We start from the raw sequence: 24075 nt of genomic DNA, 5'->3' as shown, positions 1-24075 counted from the left end.
CCCACTTCAAACTTAGGGACACATACTGACTGAAAGTGAAGGGATGGAAAAAAATATTCCATGCAAATGGAAATCAAAAGAAAGCTGGAGTAGCAATACTCATATCAGATAAAATAGACTTTAAAATAAAGAATGTTACAAGAAATAAGGAAGGACACTACATAATGATCAAGGGATCAATTCAAGAAGAAGATATAACAATTATAAATATATATGCACCCAACATAGGAGCACCTCAATACATAAGGCAAATGCTAACAACCATAAAAGGGGAAATCAACAGTAACACAATAATAGTAGGGGACTTTGACACCCCACTTACACCAATGGACAGACCATCAAAACAGAAAATAAATATGGAAACACAAGTTTTAAATGACTCAATACACCAGATGCATTTAATTGATATTCATAGGACATTCCACCCGAAAGTGGCAGAATACACTTTCTTTACACTTTCTTCTCAAGTGCACATGGAACCTTCTCCAGGATAGATTACAAATCTAGGGTCACAAATCAAGCCTCAGAAAATCTAAGAAAATTGAAATCATATCAAGCATCTTTTCTGACAACAGCACTAAGAGACTGGAAACCAATTATAGGAAAAAAACTGTAAAAAACACAAATACATGGAGGCTAAACAGTGTGCTACTAAGTAATCAAGAGATCACTGAAGAAATCAAATAAGAGATTAAAAAATACAGAGAAACAAATGACAATGAAAACACGAGGACCCAAAACATATGGGGTGCAACAAAGTAGTTCTAAGAGGGAAGTTTACAGCAATACAATCCTGCCTCAAGAAACAAGAAACATCTCACATAAACAATCTAATCTTACACTAAAAGCAACTAGAGAAATAAGAACAAAGAAAACCCAAAGTCAGTGGAAGGAGAGAAATCATAAAGATCAGAGCAGAAATAAATGAAATAGAAATGAAGAAAACAATAGCAAAGATCAATGAAACTAAAAGTTGGTGTTTTGAGAAGAGAAACAAAATTGATAAACCTTTAACCAGACTCATCAAGAAAAAAAGGGAGAGGATGCAAATCAATAAATTTAGAAGTGAAAAAGGAGAAATCACTACTGACATCACAGAAATACAAAGGATTTTAAAAGACTACTACAAACAACTATATGCCAATAAAATGGACAGCCACAAAGAAATGGACAAATTCTTGGAAAGGTAAAATTTTCCAAGACTGGGCCAGGAAGAATTAGAAAATATAAACAAACATATCACAAATAATGAAATTGAAACTGTGATTAACAATCTTCCAGAAAACAAAAGCCCAGGAACAGATGACTTCACAGGCAAATTCTATCAATTTAGAGAAGAGGAAACACCTATCCTTCTCAAACTCTTCCAAAAAAATTTCAGAGGGAGGAACATTCCAAAATTCATTCTACAAGGCCACCATCACCCTGATACCAAAACCAAAAATATCACAAAAACGAAAATTACAGACCAATATCACTGATGAAAATAGATGCGAAAATCCCGAACAAAATTGTAGCAAACAGAATCCAACAACACATTAAAAGGATCATACACCATGATCAAGTGGAGTTTATCCCAGGAATGCAAGGATTCTTCAATGTATGCAAATCAATCAATGTGATATACCATATTAACAAATTAAGGAATAAAAACCATATGATCATCTCAATAGATGCCAAAAAAGCTTTTGACAAAATTCAACACCCATTTATGATAAAAACTCTCCAGAAAATGGGAATAGAGGGAAACTACCTCAATATAATAAAGGCCATATACGACAAACCCACAGCAAACATCATTCTCAATGGTGAGAAACTGAAAGCATTTCCACCATGATCAGGAACAAGACAAGGATGTCCACTCACAGCAATCAGAGAAGAAAAAGAATTAAAAGGAATCCAAGTTGGAAAAGAAGTAAAACTGTCACTGTTTGCAGATGACATGATACTATACATAGAAAATCCTAAAGATGCCACCAGAAAACTACTAGAACTAATCAATGAATTTGGTAAGGTTGCAGGATACAAAATTAATGCACAGAAATCTTCAGCATTCCTGCACACTAACAATGGAAAATCAGAAACAGAAATTAAGGAAACATACCCATTTACCATCGCAACAAAAAGAATAAAATACCTAGGAATAAACCTACCTAAGGAGGCAAAAGACGTGTACTCAGAAAACTATTAAACACCAATGAAAGAAATCAAAGATGACAAAAACAGATGGAGAGATATTCCATGTTCTTGGATTGGAAGAATCAATATAGTGAAAATGACTATACTACCCAAAACAATCTACAGATTCACTGAAATCCCTATCAAATTATCAGTGGCATTCTTCACAGATTTAGAACAAAATTTTTACAATTTGTATGGAAATACAAAAGATCCCAAATAGCCAAAGCAATCTTGAGAAAGAAAACTGGAGCTGGAAGAATCAGGCTCCCCAACTTCAAACCATACTACAAAGCTAAAGTAATCAAGACAATATGGTACTGGCACAAATACAGAAATATAGATCAATGGTACAGTATAGAAAGCCCAGAGATAAACCCACACACATATGGTCACCTAATTTATGACAAAGGAGGCAAGAACATACAATGGAGATAAAACAGTCTCTTCAATAAATGGTGCTGGGAACTGGCCAGCTACACATAAAAGAATCTAGAACAATACCTAACACCATACACAAAAGTAAACTCAAAATGGATTAAAGACCTAAATGTAAGACTAGACACTATAAACTCTTAGAGGAAAACATAGAATAAACACTCTTTGACATAAACCACAGAAAGATCTTTTTTGACCCACCTCCTAGAGAAATGGAAATAAAAACAAAAATAAACAAATGGGACCTAATGAAATTTAAAAGCTTTTGCACAGCAAAGGAAACCATAAACAGGATGGAAAGACAACCATCAAAATGGGAGAAAATAGTTGCAAATGAAGCAATGGACAAAGGATCAATCTCCAAAATATACAAACAGCTCATGGAGCTCAATATCAAAAAAAACCAAACAATCCAATTAAAAAATGGATGGAAGACTTAAATAGACATTTCACCAAAGAAGACATACAGATGGCCAAGAGGCATCTGAAAAGATGCTCAACATCACTAATTATTAGAGAAATGCAAATCAAAACTACAATGAGGTATCATCACACACCCAGCAGAATGGCCATCATCAAACAATCTACAAACAATAAATGCTGGAGAGAGCATGGAGAAAAGGGAACACTCTTGTACTGTTGGTGGGAATGTAAATTGATACAGACACTATGGAGAACAGTATGGAGCTTCCTGGAAAAACTAAAAATAGAACTACCATATAACCCAGCAATCCCACTGCTGGGTTTATACCCTGAGAAAGCCATAATTCAAAAGTACACATATACCCCAATGTTCATTGCAGCACTATTTACAACAGCCAGGACATGGAAACAACCTAAATGTCCAACAATAGATGAATGGATAAAGAAGATGTGGTACATATATACAATGGAATATTACTCAGCCATAAAAAGGAATGAAATTGGGTCATTTGTAGAGGTGTGGATGGACCTAGAGTCTCTCATACAGAGTGAAGTAATCCAGAAAGAGAAAAACAAATATCATACATTAATGCATATATGTGGAATCTAGAGAAATGGTACAGATGAACCTAGTTCTAGGGCAGAAATAGAGACTTAGATGTAGATAATGGACATGTGGACACAGTCGGGGAATGGGAGGGTGGGACGAATTGGGGGATTAGGTTTGACATAAACACACTGCCATGTGTAAAATAGATAGCTGGTGGGAACATGCTGATAGCAAAGGGAGCTCAGCTCAGTGCTCTGTGATGACCTAGATGGGTGGGATGAGGTGGTGGGAGGGAGGTCTGGGAGAGAGGGAATATAAATATACATATAGCTGATTCACTTCATTGTACAGCAGAAACTAGCACAACATTGTAAAGCAATTTTACTTTCTTTTAAGAAAAAAGAAAAAGAAAAAAATTAAAAAAAAGAAAAGCAACCTATGGAATAAAAGAAAATATTTGCAAATCATATCTGATGAGGGATTAATAGCCAAACTATATTACAAAACTCATAGAAATGAATAGCAAAAGACAAATAATCTAAAGAAAAAAATGGGCAGGGGACCTGAATAGACATTGTTCCAAAGAAGACAAAAATGGCCAACAGGTACATGAAAAACTTACTCAACATCACTGATCATTAGTGAAATACAAATGAAAACCACAATAAGATATTACTTCATGTTAGAATTGCTATCATTAAAACATGAGAGATTACAAATATTGGTGAGAATATGGAGAAAAGGGAACTCCCATGCACCACTGGTAGGAATGTCAATTGGTTCAACCATTATGGAAAACAGTATGGAGGTTCCATAATTAACAATAGAAATTAACAATAGAACATATGATCCAGCAATCCCACTTCTGGATATATATCCAAAGATACTGAAATAAAGATCTCATAGAGATTCTACATTTCCATGTTCATTGCAGCATTAATAAGGAAATCCTGCTATTTGTGACACCATGAATAGACTTTGAGGGCATTATGTAAGTGAAATAAGTCAGACAGAGGAAGACAAATACTGTGTGATCTCACTTAGATGTGGAATCTAAAACAACCAAGTTTATAATAAAAGAGATACGTGTGTTTGCCAAAGCCTGGGAGTGGCGGTTGTGGGGAAATTTGGTGAAGGTGGTCAAAACGTACAAACTTCCTGTTATAAGATAAATAAGTACTGCGGATGGGATGTACAAACTGAGGACTATAATTAACACTGCTGTATGGCATATTTAAAGTTTCTGAGAGTAAATCCTAAAAATTCTCACCACAGGGAAAAACCTGTTTTGTAACTATGTAAGGTGATGTATGTTAACTAAACTTATAATAGTCATTTGCGGTATACATATGTTAAAAGTCATTATGCTGTATACCTTATACAGTGCTGTATGTCAATTATCTCAATAAAACTGTAAAAAAAAACCACTGTGCAGATGTTCAGCTTTTGTTGTGATCCTTCCAATTAACCGTTAAAACCTCAACTAGTTCTTAGTTCTTCTCCCAGTCTGTGTCAGAGTTACATCACTATTATTGATTAGCATTATTCTTTTTTTTAATAAATAAATTTCTTTATGGCTGTGTTGGGTCTTTGTTGCTGCGCATGAACTTTCTCTAGCTGCGGCGAGCAGGGGCTACTCTTCATTGCAATGTGTGGGCTTCTCATTGCAGTGGCTTCTCTTGTTGCAGAGCACACGGGCTCTAGGTGTGCAGGCTTCAGTAGTTGTGGCACATGGGCTTAGTTGTTCCGTGGCATGTGGGATCTTCCCAGACCAGAGTTCAAACCTATGTCCCCTGCACTGGCAGGTGGATTCTTAACCATTGTATTACCAGGGAAGTCCCAGCATTATTCTTTATGTAGAAAGTGGTCTGCTTTGACCTTCATGAAAAAAGCAATAGGCCACTATTTTTCTCCCTCAGAATGATTATATTAATTTACATGAATTAACAGTGAAACCCTTTGGCAACCATGTCTGCTACACATTTTGACCTAGGTACATTCAGAGATGTTTCAGCTTTATATTAATCACAGGCGGTATTTATGTGCCTATGAGTGAGTTCAGAGACCTGGTGAATTTTGTTTGTGATGGTGCCTATTTTTCATCAGTAAATAAACATTCTATTTTGTCCTGGAATCAAATAATTTTATCTAAAAGAAACATAAATCAGTCCCATACTCAGTTTCAAGATAGTTTCCTATAGCAAGTTTAAGTTAAACCGTTAGCTGGTACACATCTCCTAGAGTTTGAAGATTGTATAAATACCTGTTTTTGTTTTGATGAAAATAGATTCCAATGTCCCACGCTCCTAATCTTTCCCCAAAACATTTGCTCAAATAATTTAACATTCTTATTTGAATTGTCTATTTCAGGTGATTAAAATTCATGATTGTCACAACACTTCAATTCTGAAGAATATCAAATATATCTATACTCCTAACAGTTTTTTAGAAGTTGTACACTGTTTTCTTCTTCTTACTTTCCATAGCCATATCTTTTATACAGACATGTGGACACAGTGCGGGAAGGGGAGGGTGGGCTGAATGGGGAAATTAGGATTGACATATATACACTACCATGTGTAAAATATATAGCTAGTGGGAACCTGCTGTAAAGCACAGGGAGCTCAGCTTGGTGCTCTGTGATGACCTAGAAGGGTGGGATGGGGGGAGGAGTGAGAGGGAGGTCCAAGAGGGAGGGGATATATGTATACATACAGCTGATTCACTTCATTGTCCAGCAGAAACTAACACAACATTGTAAAGCAACTGTATGCCAATAAAATAAAATAAAATCTCAAGGAAAAAGGAAGATGATCTTTCTTTCTTTGTTGTTGTCAGCGTAGGGAAACAGTGGCATGCTCTGTATTGTTACTTTAAAATATTTCTAAATAGATAGGTGTTCTCCTAGTAAGATCTGACCAATAGCTTGCTTGAATAATTTTATTGTAAGTACTCATTATGCTAAGAATTTACATTATATGCAATATTCTTGACTATTCTAAGTGGTTTTATCATGTCAATTGTAGACTGTTAAATTACTATGTGTGACTTTGGAATAAAAGAGATTTTCTTCTTTGGGTGCACACATATACAATACAATTAGATTTAGGGAAATAATTCTGAAGGCATTCCACACATTAAAATTTGTAGTTTTATACAAAATATTATTTTTATTTGTCCTTAGAGCTGCCTTCTAACTAGTGATGTGCAATACTGGGTAAATTATATAAATGTTACACTTTAACTCAGGTACTCCTTCACACCCTTTTTTAAAGTTTTTCAAAACTCACTGGAGTTTTTAGATTGGAAGAAGCTTAGCCAATTATCCTGTAAACCAAAGTAACTTATCATATTCTCCCCTCATCATAACACAGTGTACTAATGTATCTCCTGATAAATCCTTATAAGAATTATCTGCTCATACAAAACATTAAAACTCATTGGTTTATAACCAGAGTGGAGAAGGGTGTCTAAGTGATGAAAACAAATTTAAACGATAACTTAAAAAATTATTTGTCTCAAAAGAATATATTATTCATTGTTAAATATTTTATTTGTTTTGTTGTTAAATTTAAACAATAAAAAAGCCAAAAAGAAAGTTTAAGTCACCTCAAAACACCACCCAGAGGAAATGATCGCTAACAGTTGGTTCCTGTCCTTGCAGAAAACCTAATTCTGTATTTATTTATACATGCTATCCACCTAGATATATGTATTCATAGATGTCTTTCACATTAGTAAGATCCTCAGCTTTAGCATCATTGCTGGCTGCTATCTCCTTGAATGACCCTGAGGTGTTGTACAATGAGGAAGTGAAGGTTAAGAGAGAGTTGTAAACTGCCTCACTGTGTGTTGAAAGTGTGCTCAAATACATAGAACTCTTATTAAAAGACTGGGAGATATTTTGGTCTCAGAAATTTAAAATCTTTTTTCTATTCATTAGCTGATCACTAAGATTAATAAAATAGAAACTCCAGAGGTTACAAATGACAGAAATATAGACTTTGTAAAATTAGTTCAGGAAAGCCACTAAACAAACAAATAGCAACAACTCCAACAAACAGTAACAATAAACTATGAAAAGGAGGAAGGAAAATATGATTACCAGAGTTTATACACTGTAATATTCAAAAAGTTCAATTTTCAGCAACAACAGAACCCTGAGGTTCTATTGTTGCATGGTCTATATACAGGAAATAAAACAATCAATAGAAACTATTTATGAAGAAGCTGAGACATTAGGCTTACTAGTAAAAAATTTAAAACACACTTAACTGTCTTCAAAGAATTAATGGAAACCATGTCTAAACAACTAAAAGAGACCATGAGAATAATGTCTCCCCAAATAGAAACTATCAATAAGAAGACAGAAATTCTAAAAAGGATTTATACATGAATACAAATATAAGTATACATATATATAAAATAGAGCTGGGAAGTACAATAACTAGAATAAAAGATTCACTCAGAGTTCAATAGAAGATATGAGCAGGCAGAATAAAGATTTAGTGAACTTCAAGATAAATTATTTCAAATTATATCTGATATGAGGAACAGAAAAAATATGAATGAAGATAAGTGAACACATTCTAAGAGACCTGTGGGGCACCATCAAGCACACTAACTAACTTAAATGAAATGGACAAATTCCTAGAGATACACAAAATATCCAAACTGATTCATACAGTCATAGATAATATGAATATATAAAAAGAGATTGAATTATTAATTAAATACCTCCAATCAAAGAAAAGCCCAGGACTAGATGGTGTCACTGGTGAATTCTATCAATCATTTAAAGAAGAGTCAGCACCAACCCTTCTCTGTAAACACAGGAAAAGATGCTCATCATCATGAACAGGAAAATCCAAATCAAATTTGTAATTAGACACTATTTCACTCTGTCCAGGATGACTATAAAAATAATGATAACAATTGTTGGTAAGGATGTAGAGAAGTTAGAACCCTCATAGATTGCTTGCAGGAATGTAGAATGATTCAACAGTGTAGCAAATGGTTTGGTATTTCCTCAAAAGTAAAACAGAATTAGTATAAGACCCAACAATTCTGCTTCTAGGTCTTTACCCAAGAGAATTAAAATATATGTCCACTCAAATATTTATACACTGATGTTCATAACAGCATTATTTATAATAGTCAAAAGGTGGAAAAAATGCAAATGTCCATCAGCTGATGAACAGATAAACAAATGTGGTATATCCATACATTGAAATATTATCCTACCATAAAAAGGAGTGGAGTATGGATACATGCTACAACATGAATGAATGTAGAAAACATTATGCCAAATGAAATAAGCTAGAAAGAAAAGGCTGCATATTGTATGAGTCTATTTAGCTGAAATATCAAGATTACACAAATTCATGGAGACAGAAAATAGATTATTGGTTATTCAAGGGATAATGGGAGGTGTAGATTTTCTTTTGGGGCTATTTACGTTCTGGACCCAATTCCAATGTGTTAGAGGGGTTTCCCCTTGCCTTCTCACCACCACCAAAAACTCTTCAATACCAGCTGAGTATCCCAGAATTTGAACCAATTCTGACACTGTCTACCTGGAGATAGCATCAGATTCCACAGGTTAAGGGCTCAGTCCCACAAAAGCTTCCCTTCATTTCAGACACCAATTGCAAGTTCAAGTTGTTACCTGTGTTTCTGACCAATGGGTTATAAGTAAGAGGTTCCTTCGACCCCCTTGTCAGTAAGATTAATTTGCTAGAGCAACTCACAGAACTCAGAGAAACATTTTAGTTTCCATCTGGAAAAGCCAGATGGAATAGATTCATAGGTCAAGGTATGGGAAAGGGCATAGAGCTCCCATGCCCTCTCAAAGTATGCCCCTCTCTCTGAATCTCCATGTGTTCATCAATCCAGAAGGTCTTTGAACCTTGTTCTTTTATATTTTAAAGGAGATTTCATTACTCAGGCATGGTTGATTAAATCACTGGCCATTGGCAGTTGATTCAATCTCTAGCCCTTCTCCCTTCCCTCGAGGTGGGGTGGGAGGGTTTGGGGAACTGAAAGTTCCAACTCTCTAACCACATGCTTGGCTTCAAAGAAAATCAGCCCCTTAGGTGTGTTCCAAATATAACCTCATCAAACTAACAAAGATACCTTTATCACTCTCATCACTTAGAAAATTCCAAGCATTTTAGGAGCTGTGTGCCATAGATGGGGACAAAGATCAAATATATATTTCTTACTATAAATTATAGTTAACAAAAGGGTCATGAAAATGCTCAGGAATCAGATAGCATTGATGAACACGCAACATGTGAATGTACTAAAATCACTGAATTGCACAATATAACATGGTTAAATGGTGGATTTTATGGTATATGAATTTAACTCGAAATTTTTAAAAAAGAATAAATTGGATTTTAGTAGTGAAAAATGCAACAACAATTACTAAATGGATGGACTAAGGAGCAAAATGGAAAGAATAAAAAGTCAATGAGCATGCAGCTAGAATAATAGAATTATACAATCTGAATAAGAGAGAGAAAATAGAGAAAAATGACAAGAGCTTCAGGGACCTGTGGTACTATAATCTCTATATCTACATCTATGTCTATCTCAATCACAGCAGCTGATTCACAGAAGAGTAGGCTAAAAAATATTTGAAGAAATAACTGCTGATTTTCCATAATTTGGCAAAAGACATAAACCTAAAATTAGAACAGGATAAACCAAGAGAAATAAATTACAAGACATGTCATAGCCAATCTTATGAAAACTGAAGAGAAAGTCTTGAAAGCAGCTAAAGAGAAACAACTATTTATTTATTGAGATGAAAAAAATTCAGATCTGGCCTAATTTCACATCAGAAATTATAGATACCAGAAACAACAAGGTCCTACAGTGTAGCACAGGGATTACATTCAATATCCTATAAACTATAATGGAAAAGAATATGAGAAAGAATATATATATATATATATATATATGTATACTTGAATAACTTTGCTGTAGAGCAGAAAATACACAACACTGTAAATCAACTATATTTCAATAAAGTAAAATTTAAAAAAGAAATTATATATATCAGAAGGAAGTAAACACATTTTTATAAGTGCTGAAAGAAAAGAACTGTCAAATCAGAATTTTATACTTAGAAAAATAGCATTTGGGTATGAGTGAACAGGCCTGCCCTAAAAAATTTCTAAAAGGAGTTCCACAAACACAATGGAAATATTAAAAGAATAAACTTTGTAACGTTAGGAAGGAAGAAATAGCAATGAAAATAGAAAAAATTATGTATATGGGCAATACATTTTCCTTTTCTTGAGATTTTTAAATCATGTTTGAAGCAAAAATTTTAATACCATCTAATATTATCTAAATATGTACAGAAAATATTTAAGCCATTTTTTTTTAATAAATGGAGAGGGCAAAGAGGAATAAAAGAAGGTAAGTTTTCTATACTTCAGTCAAATTGGTAAAATGTCAACATTGTAGATGTGCTAAATTATTTATATATAACATAATACTAGCAGAAGCACTAAAAAGCTATGTAAGGAGATATATTCAAGAATACTTGAGATAAATAAAAATGAAATTCCAAAAAAATATTTAAGTGACCTACAGAGAAATAGGAAATAGAAAACACAGAAACAAAAACACAGAGGTACTAAGCAGAAAACAAAACATAAAACAGCAGAATTAAAATTTAACATAGCATAATAACATTAAATGTAAACTGTTTAAATATATTGATTAAAAGATAGAGATCAGGTGGAAAAAGCACATGACCTAATTACACACTTTATACAAGAAACTCATTGTAAGGATATTGGTATAAGTAGGGTGAAAATACTGGCAAAAAAATACTATAAAATCATTAATCAAAAGTAAGCAGGGGGGCTTCCCTGGTGGTGCAGTGGTTGAGAATCTGCCTGCCAATGCAGGGGACATGGGTTCGAGCCCTGGTCCGGGAAGATCCCACATGCCACGGAGCAACTAGGCCCGTGAGCCACAACTACCGAGCCTGTGCGTCTGGAGCCTGTGCTCCGCAACAAGAGAGGCCTCGACAGTGAAAGGCCAACGCACCCCAGTGAAGAGTGGCCCCTGCTCGCCTCAACTAGAGAAAGCCCTCGCACAGAAATGGAGACCCAACACAGCCAAAAATAAAAAAAATTAAAAAATAAAATAAGCAGGAGTGGCCATGTTAAGATGAGATAAAATTTACTTCATAACAAAAAAATATTACCAAGGATAGGGAGGTACATTTTACAGTGATGAATGAGTCAATCTATCAAAGTGATACAGTAATTTTAAATGAATATGCACTGAACAGCAGACTGAAAGATACGTGAAGCAAAAACAGATAAAACTGAAAGGATAAATAGATGAATCAAGAATTATACTTGGAGACTTCAACACCCCTCTCAAAATTTATCCAAGATAGAGCATGTCTTAATCACAAAACAAACCTTAACCAATTTCAATAAATTGCAGATAGATAGATTCTGATTTCTGACCACAGTAAAATCAAATTAGGGGAAAAAAATAATAGAAATACAGCAGGAAAATCTCCAAACACATGGAAAATAAATTATACATTTTAAAATAATCTACCAGTCAAAGAAAGAGTTGCAAAGTTAGTGACAAAAATACATAGAACTGAGTGAAAATACAAGATATCAATATATGTAAGACACAGGTATATCATTTCTGAGAAGGAAATTTATAACACTTATGTTAGAAAAAGAGGAAATATCTTAAATCAGTAATCTAATCTCCTACTTCAAGAGACTAGAAAAAGAACAAAATAAATGCAATGTAGGGATAAGAAAAGAAAAGATGTCAAAAAATTAAACCTGAAATAGAGAAAAATCAATGTGTCAAAGGTTTGTTATTTAGTAAAAGTCGATAAAGTTGATAAACCTTGAGAAAGACTAACAAACATAAGAATGAAGTAATAACTCTCAAATTAGGAAGGGAATGGGGATATAATAACAGATCCTAAGCCATTTCCATTCCTTGAAAATCACAAATTCACAAAATTAATCAAAAGGAAATAGACATTCTGACTAGACTCATTATCTCTAAAGAAGTTAAATTTCTAATTTAAAATCTTCCAGATACATATACCTCGGCTCACATGCTTTCACTAGAGAATCATGCACACATTTAAAGAGTAACCATAAATTTTACAAAAACTTTTCCAGAAAATAGGTCAGTAGGAAACTCTTTCCAACTCATTTGATGAAATTACTATTATCCTGATTCTATAATCAGACAAAGATAGTGCAAAAAGGAAAGCTACAGGACAATATCTCTCAGGAACGTAGATGCAAAAATCCTCAAGACAATATTACCAAATCAAATCCAGTAATGTATAAAATATATATATACTATGAATAAATGGAGTTTCTTCCAGGTATGCAAGACTAGTTCAATATTCAAAAATTGATCAGTGTATTCAACCATATTAATAGGATATAGAAGAAAAATCATGTGATCATAATTAACTGAAACAAAAAATTTGACAAAATCAATACCCATTTATTAAAAAAAAACCCTCAGCAAACTAAGAATAAAGGAGAATTTCTCAAAGTTAATAGGATTATCTACAGTGAACATCATATTTAATGGTGAGATGCTAAACATTTTCTATGATTGGACTCATTCTAGGACATCTACTCTCAACAATACCTTCAACATAATACTGGAAGTTCTATTTACTGAACTAAGGCAAGTAAAAGAAAAGGCATATATATTGGAAAGTACTGATTTAAAAAATCTGCACATGCATGTGATATTGTTGTCTCATTAGAAAATTCCAAAATCTACCAAAAAAAATTCTTAAAAGTAATAAGTAAGTTTGGCAAGTTTGCCAGACAATTTATCAAAATGCAAAAATTAATTGCCTTTCTACAGACTAATAACAATCTCATGGAAACCAAAATTAAACATGTAAAAATATCTACAATTCCTCTGAAGAAAATGGCATGGGTATAAATTTAAGAAAACAGGTACAGCATCCGTAACATGAACATTTCAAAATGTAAATTAAAGAAATCAAAGAAGCTCTAAATCAATGGAGAGAAACACTGTGTTCATGGATTAGAAGATTTAACAGAGTAATAATCTTAATTATTTCCAAGCTGATCCATTTGTTTAATGCAATTTCTACCAGAATCTTAGCAATATATTTTTAGACACAGACAAGCTTATTTTAAAACTTGTGTGAGAGGTATAGGTCCTAGAATTATTCAAATAATTTTGAAAAAAGAAGAATATAATGGAGAAATTTCTCTACCCAACATCAAGGCCTATTAGACAACTACAGCAGCCAAGACAATGTGCTACTACTGGTGAAACAGACAAAAAGACCAGAGGAAAAAAAAATAGAGAACCCAGAAGTTGACCAACATATATTTGTCCAACTGACTTTTTTTTATAAGGGTACCAAAGCAATTTAATAAGGGAAGGAGCACCTTTTCAACAAATGATGCTGAAGCAATTGGGTGTCTAAATTAGTCTCAACTTAAATTTTATGCCTGTATATAATTTAAATAACAATTTAATCTAAAATGTAGGACTATAAAATGTTTAAATAAAAACTGGAGAAAAATCTTTTGGACCTAAGGCTAGGTGAAAAGTTCTTAGAATTGAAATTAAAAGCACAATCCAAAAGCTGAAAAGTTGACAAATTAAACTATGTCAAAATGAAAAAAAACAACAACAAAGTTTTGCCTTGTTAAAGACCCTGTGAAGAAAATAAAAGGATAAACAAGGTACTGGAAAAAAGTATTTTCAAAGCACATTTTGACAAAGGAATTGCATCTAGAATGTATAAAGACTCTCAAAACTTAGTAAAAACAAAACAAAACCAAACCAAAAATATGATGAAAAATATGGGTAAAATAAATGAACAAACATTTCACTGAGGAGGCTACATGGATGGAAAATAAGCCCATAAAAATATGTTCAACATCATTTTCCATAAAGGAAATTCAAATTAAGACCAAAAATTGGGTATCAGTACCTCCTACCAAAATAACTAAAATTGAAAAAAAAATTGTGGAAATACCACATGGTGGTAAAGATGTGGAGAAAATGGATCATTCATGAAATGCTTCAAGGAATGTAAAATTGTCCAGCCACTATAAAATACAGGTTGCAGTTTCTTTTAAAAAAAAAAAATCTAAACATGCACTGTCCATGTGATCCAGCAATAGCACTGCTGGGCATTTATTTCTAACAAGTGAAATATTATGTTCATGCAAAATTTGTCAACAAATGTTTATAGCAGCTCCATTTGTAAGAATCACAAACTGGAATGTTTAAATGGTGAATGGGGACTTCCTTGGTGTCACAGTGGTTAAGAATCTGCCTGCCAATTCAGGGGACACGGGTTCGAGCCCTGGTCCAGGAAGATCCCAAATGCCGCGGAGCAACTAAACCCATGTGCTGCAACTACTGAGACTGTGCTCTAGAGCCTGAGAGCTACAACTACTGAGCCCATGTGCCACAACTACTGAAGCCTGTGCACCTAGAGCTCATGCTCTACAACAAAGAGAAGCCATCACAATGAGAAGCCCATGCACAACAACGAACAGTAGCCTCTGCTTGCTGCAACTAGAGAAAGCCTGTGCACAGCAATGAAGACCCAACACAGCCAAAAATAAATATATTAATTAATTAGTTAAGAAAAAATAAAGGGTGAATGGTTAAATAAAGAGTGTTACATCCACGTCTTTAAATCCTACTCATCAAGAGAGACTACTGATACACATAACAGCCTGGGTAGATTCAGTCTGAGTAAAAAGGCAGTCTTCAAAATGTTACATGCTATTTGATTCTGCTTATATAGCATTCTTGAAATGACAAAATTATAGAGGTAATAGGGTTGGAGGTGGTGGTGGAGACAGGCGTCTGTGATTATAAGAAAGCAACATGTGTGATCCTTGTGATGAAACTGTTCTGTATCTTGACTTACATGCTGGGCACATAAATGTAAATGTAATAAAATAGCATAGCACTACACACGAACACACACAATTAACACATGTAAAACTGGTGGACTTGAGTAAGGTCAAAGGATTTCTAAAATGCCAATATTCTTATTGTGATTTATAGTATAGGGCCCTCTCTGTGTTATTTCTTATAGCTCATGTGATGCTACAACTATCCCAAAACAAAAAGCTTAAAAAATTAATAGAAACAAAATAGTGAAATAGTTCACTCATTTAGGGATAATAAGAAAATATAAAAAGGAAATCTGAATTATTTTCCTTTTCCTTAGTATTATGAAGTCTGTTTCTTCAAAGAAATATACCTCCTTAAGTACATGGGAACACATCTAAATATTTTCCATTTATACCACTGTGGACTTGATTCTTAAAAGTATTGTTCTGGAAAAGTCATTTTTTTCTGAAGAGAAATGAATGTTTCTTGTATAATTCATCCTATTTGCAGAAAATGAAACAGGTGTTCTATTTGAATTATAATATTTCAAAATAACAAGAATACTTCTATTAGTGCCTAGCATCCTGATTCCTTAGTACTCAAGTTGAAAAACTTAAAAATTAAAGTTTCGTTGAAATTCTTAAAATTTTCCAGTTTACATTTGCATGAAATGGCTTTCTTTTTAAGACATTCTTTTCAAGCCATCAGCAGATTTATTGAAAATCCTATCAAGATTCCAAAAACATTTTTTTAAAGAACTAGAAAAAAAATCTTAGAATTTGTGTAGAACCACAAATGACCCTGATTATACAAAGCAATATTGAGAATAAAGAACATAGCTGGAAGCATCACCATACCTGAAATTCAAACTATATTACAGAGCTATAGTAATCGAAAGAGTATGGCACTGACATCAAAACAGACACATAGACCAATGTAACAGAATTGAGAGCCTGTAAATAAATTCCTGCATATGTGGCCAACTAATATTTGACAAAGGAGTCAAGAATACTCAAAGGAGAAAAGAGCCTCTTCAATAAATGGCGCTGGAAAAATAGGATATTCACATGTGAAAGACTGACTATAGACCACTATCTTTCACCACTCACAAAACTTAACTTGAAATGGATTAAAGACTCGGAAATATAAGACCTGAAACCAAGCAATTCCTAGAAGAAAACTTAGAGAAAAAGTTTCTTGAAATGGGTCTTGGTAATAAATTTTTGGATATGACACCTACAGCAAAAGCAACAAAATAAAAGTAAACAAATGAGACTACATCAAACTAAAAAGCTCCTGCAAAGCAAGAGAAACAATCAACAAAGTGAAAAGGCAGTCTATTGAATAGGCAAAAGTATTTGCAAACCACGTACCTGATAAGGAGTTAATACCCAAAATATACAAAGAACTCACACAACTGAATAGCAAATAAATCATCCAATTTAAAAATGAGCAAAGCACCTGAATAGACATTTTCCCAAAAATACATTAAAATCGCCAAGAAGTACATGAAAAGATGCCCAACATCACTAATCATCATGGAAATGAAAATCAAAACACAATGAGAAAAATATCAACCTCATGCCTGTTAGAATGGCTATTATCAAGAAAAGAAAAATAACAAATGCTGGTAAGGATATGGAGAAAAAGGAACCCTTGTTTGTGTACTGTTGGTGTGAATGTCAACTGTTATAGCTACCATGGAAAACAGTAGAGAAAATCCTCAAAAAGTTAAAAACAGAACTATCATATGATACAGTAATTCCACTTCTCAGTTTTTTCCCCAAAGAAAACAAAAAAAATTTTTTTGAGAAGAAAAATGTACCCAATGTTCTTACAGCATTATTTACAATGGTCAAGACAAAGACAATGTAAGCGACCATCATGAGATAAATAGATAAAGAAGTTGTGGTATATTCAGTTGACCATTTAACAACAAATGTCTGAACATTACACGTCCATCTATACTCAGATTTTTTTCAATAATAAATACTATGTATTACATGATCCGAGTTTGGTTGAATCCACAGATGTAGAGTGCAGAAATGAGAAACCCAGTACAGGGAGGGCTGACTACATGTTATACATCGATTTTCGAATGTGCAAAGGGTCGCCATCCCAACCCCTGAGTTGTCTAAGTGTCAATTATACATATAGTGGCTATTCAGCCACTAAAAAGAAAGACATCCTGTCTTTTGTGACAACATAGATGGGCTTTGAGAGCATTATATAAGTGAAATAAGTCAGACAGAGAAAAACAAATACTGCATAATCTTAATTTTAGATATGGAATCTAAAGAAATCTAACTCATAGAAAAAGAGATCAGACTTGTGGTTTCCAGAGGCGAGGGGTGGAGAGTGGGGGAATTGGGTGAAGGTGGTCAAAAGGTACAAACTTCCGGAAATAGGATAAATAAATACTAGGGATGTAATACACAACATGATGACTATTAACACTGCTGTATGGTACATTTGAAAGTTGGTAAGAAAGTAAATCCTAAAAGTTCTCATCACACACACACAAAATAAACCTTTTTTGTAACTATATGAGGTGATGAATGTTAACTAAACATATTGTGGTAATTGTTTCACAGTATATGTAAGTCAAGCCATTATGCTCTACACCTTAAACTTATACAGTGTTGGATGTCAATTATATTTCAATAAAACCAGAAGAAAAAAATCCATTCTACTCAGAATATAAGGTACTCACCCATCATTAGGTGGCCATGCGGTTCCCTCATCTCCTTTTTTCTTTACACTGATGGGTAGCTGCAAAATATTATGATATGCCATGTTGGTAATCATAAAAACTTGGTTGTCCAACCAAATGTAAAAGTCTGTTATATTTCAAATACCTCTAAGGCTATGACTACAAAGTATCTTCACTCTGTGTTTCTACCCAAGTTGGAAACTCTGAAGTATAGTTGTTATTACAATATTTTGTCATTTTAATTTTTGTTCCAAAGCACGTAAGGTTGAAAAATATTTTTCTCTTGTCCACCCATTTCAAGCAGTAAGAAAGCTAGAGGCTTCTTTAGTAGACAAGATCATGAGGCTATACTTTATTGTGTAGCTTATGATAGTCACAGCATTTTCTTTTAGGGTAATTTATTAGCTTGTATACCTGACAAGCACTCCAAATTCTACAACCATAATTTAAATAGATCTGAATTCAACTACCTTATGTGAAAGAGGAACTCAACCTCCTCTATGTCCTCTTATGATCATTTTTAATCTTTCAATTTAATGTATATTTCCTGTGCTTTCTACATGTCATGTATATACTAGGCACAGACAAATAGTATAAATAGAAAAATGTCATTGCTAATCTCAAAAATATTTAGAAACTACTCAGGAAAAAAGACCACTGGACAAGTATTTAAAATAAAGTATGGTAAACATAAGAAAAGGAAACCTCTTGCTTTTATGTTGATTACTCTTTAGTCTTATGCCAATCCTGGATCCTAAATTCATAGTTTGTAAATAATACTATATTGAATCAATATGGCAGTTAAATTAAAGACAACCCAGTAATAATCCACATGATCTCTCATGAAATTCTGTTTGAGAAAAAAATAGAAAAAAAGGAAAACCCTTTTTAGCTTAATAATATATCTCTTTTGATAGTTACTTTTCTGAATTTTTTGAAGATGGAATTAGTCAGTTTCCTCTAAAAGGTTAATTAATAATCTCTCTGTCAATCTTCAATAGAAAGTAGAACTTACACTATTTAAAAAAAATTTTATTGGAGTATAGTTGATTTAAAATGTTGTGTTAGTTTCTACAGTACAGCAAAGTGAATCGGTTATACATATACATATATACACTCCTTCTTAGATTCTTTTTCCCATATAGGTCATTACAGAGTATTGAGTAGAGTTCGCTGTGCTATATAGTAGGTCCTTATTAGCTACCTATTGTATATATAGTAAGAACCTACACTCTTTTTTCTTATTGTGTTATTTGGACTGACTCCCTGGATATTTGGTGGAAGGAACTCCAGGCTCCAATTTTTATTGCATCTTCATATGTTAATTTCTAAGAATACATATTTTTGGATTGTTGGTACTAGTAAGGCAGGTACTGGGGATACAAAGGTCATAATGAGGTAGGAATTAGACTGCTTATATTTATATATTGTATTATTGAATCCTACTGCATTATTTAATTAGTTATATTGTTTAATCTTCATAACAACCTCAAGTTTTGATATTTTCCCTTTCTCATTACAAAACTAAGGCTATATTACTTAGATTAAAATACAATAAATAAAATAATAAAATGAAATAAAATACCAGAGTAAGTTAATAAGAAAAAGACACAGACCTACTAGAGAAAAAGACACAGACCTACTAGAGAATGGACTTGAGGATATGGGGAGGGGGAAGGGTAAGCTGTGACAAAGTGAGAGAGTGGCATGGACATATATACACTACTAAAGGCAAAATAGATAGCTAGTGGGAAGCAGCCGCATAGCACAGGGAGATCAGCTCGGTGCTTTGTGACCACCTAGAGGGGTGGGATAGGGAGGGTGGGAGGGAGGGAGATGCAAGAGGGAAGAGATATGGGAACATATGTATATGTATAACTGATTCACTTTGTTATAAAGCAGAAACTAACACACCATTGTAAAGCAATTATACTCCAATAAAGGTGTTTAAAAAAAAACAATTCAGTAAGAGAAATGTAAATTGGAAGGAACATTTTTGCTTTTTTGTTTTTGAGGATGAAGTGATTTTTAAAATTCTGTTAACCCTGGCAACTTCTAGGCAGGAGTTTGAGAGCAGTAGATATTTGGGGGGACATTATTCCTTTGCAGTTAGATCAGGTATATATAGATATAATTTACTCATTTACTCATTTTTTTTTCAGTGTGAAGATGTTGAGTTGTTTTACCAAGTCCTCCTAATTGTTACATGCAGTCGTTCAGATCACTCAGACCTGAATGTTTACAAATTAGGAAAATAATCTGATGACATATTCTAATATTTCTACCTAACTTTATGAAACTTAATAATATTCCAAGAACTTCAGAGCTCTGTAACATCTTTGTCTCTCTGACAGAACAAAGTGCTAGCATATCATCCTGAAAACTTAGATTCCCACATCACAGTTCATAAGATTCATTCACTTAACAAAGGCTTATTGATCACTTTATATATAATATGCTGGGAAGGGGTCTAAAGATGCATTTATATCTCTTGTTTCAACAGTTCTTTAGTTTGGTCTTCCTGGTTTGCACATTTTAATGCCTACACTAAATAAGGCCATGTTTAGTTAAAACAACACTACTATAATTTAATATTATTTACTGAAATTTTAAGAATAAAGTGAGTATACATTTTCTTATAAAAGATTTAATTATGTGCCTCAAATAGATATTTACCCATGTAAAGGTAATTACAAACAGAGTCCAATCACTACAAAGTATATGTGGACATTTGAAATTTTCTATTTACAGTATAATTTTTGGAAAAAAAATCAGCAGACAACATAATTTTAACTTCATTTTCTTCAGATAACAAGGCTTTAATCTGAATAGTATTAACACGTTTAACTAGCAACTCATGATTCTGAGGTCTCTGGATTATTTAGATTTACCTGTCTTTAAAAATCTGCTTGATGCTAGTGACAAAGTTACAATAGTCTAAAGGTGAATTAACACATTTTAAGAATTGTTGCAGTATCGTCAATTCATATTACGCCTCAATATGTAAAGAACTGCAAAATTTCAAAGAGAGCTTTGATATGGTCCTGACCTATTCTTTTTTTTTTTAACATCTTTATTGGGGTATAATTACTTTACAATGGTGTGTTAGTTTCTGCTTTATAACAAAGTGAATCAGTTATACATATACATATGTTCCCATATCTCTTCCCCCTTGCGTCTCCCTCCCTCCCCCCTCCCCCCCTCCCTATCCCACCCCTCCAGGCAGTCACAAAGCACCGAGTCGAGGTCCTGAGCTATTCTTCTGAGGAACTGATAACTTTTTTAAATAGTTGAATTATAAAAACAGTCGAGAAAAAAACAGAAAAGTTGCTCATGAATGTGAAATTTTTTTTACGTTTTGAGTTATTACCAATTTACAAGGTGAAAACCCATTGTTGTAGCAGTTAAATTTGTTTATTATCATATATATTATTTTATTAACTTCTTGTTATGTGACATCAATGAAAACATAGCAAGAATTATATTACAATATCACAATATTTTGCAAAAAGCAAACTTTTCCTCATGTTAACATAAACATGATCATCTAGAGAGTTGTTCTGCAACCATCTTATTCTTACTGAGCTTGCTGTTCAGAAAAATATATTTCTTGCTACCAAATTTCTCAGTAATGTGACAAGTGCACCCTAGAAATCATGTTAGAGAATAACTTGGGAAGTGCTGTCACAGGACTGCCTGAAGATCATTTGAAGGGGTTTAGGAGGAAAGGTGACAGCTACAGGAGAGTAGCTTTGGACCAGAGACAATGTTTGTTACTATTGGATTAATGATTAAGGATGCTTGGAGGTTGAAGTGAATGTCATTAACCCCCTTCTGCCAATGTTGGTAGCATAGCCAGATAGTATAAAGTGGATGATTACATTTTACACTGTCTTTTTTCATAGGATGCTTGAAATATTCTGTAAAAAGAAATGGCCTTCTATGAAGATTAATAAACACAAATGAACACAAAATGAATTCTAGAGTTAACAAGATACTGGCAATGAGAATGAGACCTAATCTCCAACGCAAGTGTATTTTAATCAGTCCTTTCTCTGGCTGATCATTTGGTTGCATCCTAGGTTGGCAATTTTGTTCCTAATGCAGAAGACTCAATAGCATTATCTCTGTGTTATTCTCTTGCATGTAGAACTTAAAATAGGAATTACAAATATTTCAGGAATAACTGCTATCCTCATTCAACTTGACAATATCTACTCTTCCACTTGCTCAGGCATTCCTGAATTATTTCTGAACCAGAGTTTCTGTGTCTTCAATACAGATATTTGTTAACATGCTGACTGATTCTACACATCCATTGCTTTCAAATATCTAATAGATACTACAGAATTTAATATTTGGGGTCCTAATATGTACCTTCATATATAAAGCTGTCATTTTTAGATATGGAAATTAAGACATTTACTAAAATGATTTGGCCAAATTCACAGAGCTGGATAGAGTCTATCAGAGGACATTGAGCAATGCCTACCAGAATTTTAATGTAAAATAAACTTCATTAAGATGATGATGTGGAAGATGAAAAAATATGCACCTTATGGCCGAAGATCAAAGCACATTAGATTTCCATTATATATTAACAGTAGTGATATGGATATAGTTACATTGCATAAAGTAAAATATAGCAGTAGTAATGGCTTGTTCATTTATTTCTTCAAGAATGTAGATTTACTTAAGCTAGCTAGCTAGCAGTGAGTTTCAGTTTATTGAGGACGATAGCCCAGGAAACAGCCTCTCAGTATCTCTGAGGAAACTACAGATGAGCATAATATAAAATATACTGATCAGGGCCCACCTGCTATGAATCTTAACTTTGCCTACTATAAATAGTAGTGTTTTAATCCTCTGCAAACCTCCCGACTTCCCTGAGGCTCAAGATGCAGTTGAACTAGATCGTTCTTCCCAGCTCTGAGGTATTCTAACTCTCTAGAAGAGAAACCTTCATTTATTTAAATTCCATATACATTTTAGATACAAGGTGCCAATTCAGTGTATTTATTGTGTCAACTTACCAGCTGTAATTAACTTGAAATATTTTAAGTGACTCAAAAAAAGTGTAAAGTAGGTGAGCCCTTATCTTTACATTTTATTTTCTACTTAGCATTTACCTGGGGTATTAGATGAACATTATGTATAGTTAATCTTTACTCATTAATTAATTTTAAAAATTAATCATATGCTTACATTTAAATTAGCAAGGAAATGCAAAGAACCTAGAATAGCCAAAACATTTTGTAAAAGATGAACAAAGTTGGAGGACTAAGGCTACCTGATTTCAATACCTATTATAATTGCACAATAATCAAGGCAGTGCAGAATTGGCATATAGACCATTAAATAGATCAGTGGAACAAAACAGAATAAAGATTCCAGAATTATTCTTGCACATATATAGGCAACGGATGTTTTACAAAAAAGGGAAAAGAGTACTTCAGTAGCTGCAACACTTAACAGCCATACGTAAAACAAACAAAATAAACCCCTTAGATTCTTATTTCATACCATGTACAAAAATTAACTCAAAATGAATCATGGATCAATGTAAAACCTTAAACTATAAAATTTCCATTAAAATGCATAAGGGAAAACCTTTGTGACCTTGGGCTATACAAACTCATTTTAAGATATGATACCAAAAACAAAGCCCATAAAAGAACAAATTAATAAACTGGACTTTATTAAAATTAAAAGCATCTGTTCTTTGAAAGGAACTGTAAAAAGAATAAAAAAACAAGCAGTAGACTTGAAGAAAACAAACACATACATATACATATAATGAAGTTAGTAATGCAAAATAATTGAAAGAATTTTGGAT

At 33.3% G+C, this 24075-nt stretch overlaps 1 long non-coding RNA gene across 1 annotated transcript in view; it reads right to left on the bottom strand.

Moving 5' to 3' along the window:
* Positions 1-24075, bottom strand: part of LOC117203395 (uncharacterized) — a 55946-nt gene that overhangs the window by 14938 nt on the left and 16933 nt on the right. Inside the window, exon 3 of the long non-coding RNA XR_004486130.2 lies at positions 18240-18298. This is a non-coding gene — a long non-coding RNA (uncharacterized LOC117203395). The remainder of the gene's footprint in view (positions 1-18239; positions 18299-24075) is intronic.

This window comes from Orcinus orca, chromosome 6 (assembly GCF_937001465.1).
Source record: "Orcinus orca chromosome 6, mOrcOrc1.1, whole genome shotgun sequence".
NCBI lineage: Eukaryota > Metazoa > Chordata > Mammalia > Artiodactyla > Delphinidae > Orcinus > Orcinus orca.
The sequence above is the reverse complement of the archived record's forward strand: the minus strand, read 5'-3'. Positions and strand labels throughout refer to the sequence as shown.